Source organism: Mus caroli, chromosome 1, assembly GCF_900094665.2.
Source record: "Mus caroli chromosome 1, CAROLI_EIJ_v1.1, whole genome shotgun sequence".
Classification (NCBI taxonomy): domain Eukaryota; kingdom Metazoa; phylum Chordata; class Mammalia; order Rodentia; family Muridae; genus Mus; species Mus caroli.
Window position 1 is genome coordinate 156,356,730 of NC_034570.1, and position 2,421 is coordinate 156,359,150.

General features: G+C 40.3%; 1 protein-coding gene across 7 annotated transcripts in view; it reads right to left on the bottom strand.

Moving 5' to 3' along the window:
* The window catches only part of Pou2f1 (POU class 2 homeobox 1), a 132,279-nt gene that overhangs the window by 80,443 nt on the left and 49,415 nt on the right, over positions 1-2,421 (bottom strand). The window lies entirely within an intron of this gene.

Genomic DNA, 2,421 nt, shown 5'->3' on the forward strand with positions numbered 1-2,421 from the left:
ACTTTGTAGACCAGGCTGGCCTCGAACTCAGAAATCCGCCTGCCTCTGCCTCCCGAGTGCTGGGATTAAAGGCGTGCGCCACCACGCCCGGCTGAAGGTCATTTTCTTAATTAATGATTGATAAGGGAGGGCCTGACCCATTGTGGGCGGTCTCATTCCTGGGTTCTATAAAAATGACTGGGAAAACCATGCTGAATAAGTCACTAAGCAGCACCCTTTCTGCGTCAGTTTGAGTTTCCTCAGTGATGGACTATGATGTGGAAGGGTAAGCCCCTATCTTCCCCAACTTGCTTTTGGTCATGGTGTTTCATTACACCAAGAATAACCCTAATTAAGACACCAACGAGGTCATTTTGTGAAATTGCTAAGTGCTTTCAGCACTATCCCATAAAATGTACTTTAAAAATTTGGGGACTAAAGATGCATGCCTATTATGTACAAGTGTTGGGTTCAACTCCAGCATGACAATTAACTACTTTAAGTAAATCTAAAGATTGGTCACAATTTATGAGAAAAAAACAAAACAAATCAGAAAGACAAAGACATTCAAATGAAGTGTTTCTTTATTATCACGATCTGTTTGTGTAAGTAATATGGTGAAATTTTCTTAGGTCATATATGCATGCATACTTTTTGTTTGAGGGAAGATGCCACTGGAGATGGAACCTAAGGTCTCATATGACATAGGTAAATGGTTCCCTGAGCTACACATATCGAGCCTCAGACAGGTGACTTAACATACAAGTCAGACAACAGGAGAAAGGAAAAAATACACACTTGTTTTCTTTCTTTTGCTTGCCATGTTTTTTGTTTGTTTGTTTGTTTTTTGGTTTTTCGAGACAGGGTTTCTCTGTGTAGCCCTGGCTGACCTGGAACTCACTTTGTAGACCAGGCTGGCCTCCGAAATCCACCTGCCTCTGCCTCCCAAGTGCTCGGATTAAAGACATGTGCCACCACTGCCCAGCCACCATGTTGTTTTTTTTTTAAGCTGGGATAGTTGTACCACAGGTGTACCTTATTCAAAGAATGTTTTCCTAAGGAATCAATTTAACTATGATTTCTACTGTTAATGTACTGTCAGCATTTACTCCACTCTTATGGGAAAAGAACTGTGAAAGAATAAACCCTACCTAGGTCTTCAAAGACAGCAAGAAAGAACGAATAAGAAATGGATTCAGAGTGCTCTTTAGACTAATCGCCTCACAATAAATAGAGCCATTTCAGCCTATGTATGTATTACGTCTTCCCTTTATATGCTGTTTCCACCGACCTATATTTCTGCTTTTGAAAAAGATTTATTAGCCTATAAAGAATCTGGTTTCATTATGTTTTCCAACAAACTGTGCTATTTCTCTTCTCTCCCATCTCCTCTTCTGCCCCTCCACCTCCAGTAGCCTCCTTCCCACTTGTCCTCCTGTCACTTGTGTCTTTTGTCCTATCCGCTTTGCTCAGCACTTCTTCCCACCTTGTAGCCTCTGTAATGGTTTGAATATGCTTGGCCCAGGGAGTGGCAGTATTAGGAAGTGTGGCCTTGTTAGAGTAGGTGTGTCACTGTGGGCATGGGCATGGGTTCCTCCTGTACCATGCCTGCCTGGATGCTGCCATGCTCCTGCCTTGATGATAGCGGACTGAACCTCTGAACCTTGAAGACTGCCCCAATTATGTTGTACTTCTAAGAGTTGCCTTGGTCATGGTGTCTGCTCACAGCAGTAGAGCCCTACCTTAGACTGTCGCCTCTGTAGTTTCATGGCTAAGCCAACTCTTCCTCATTCCTTTCTTTCTATACATGCAAACATTTAAAGTTTGGAACTTCATGAGAGAGAATATGTAATTTTTGTCTGAGTCTGGGTTACTTCTTCTAATATACTTTTCAGATCAAGCCCTTTTTATGCAATTCCACTTACAACTGAGTAGAATTTTACTATGTATATATACCACATTTTCACTATCTACCTGTTGGTGGAGTATTTCTATTTTTTCCTAAATAAACACATGAAATGTCACAAATTTTTATTTTTTGATTATAAGATTTTTAGCTGAACTATTTATTTATTTATTAGTATATTTGGTTGGCTTCCAGTGTCTGGCTAAATATTTTTTACCTTATTAATCAAATCTATAACTAAATGAGTGAAATCCTATACAATCAGTTTTGTAACCTTGATATTGATACAAAGAAAGAAACTCTCAAAAGAACAAAGCAGTCGTGGTCTCTATTAAAGCTTGGTTTAATAGAGATCTATAAGAAAGATTCAAGACAGAGAAGACTTAAGACAAGGAAGGACAATTTTGGTTTAAGCTTAAAGACTTGTTAACAAAAAGTCTTAGCTGGGCGTGGTGGCGCACGCCTTTAATCCCAGCACTTGGGAGGCAGAGGCAGGCGGATTTCTGAGTTCAAGGCCAGCCTGGTCTACAGAGTGA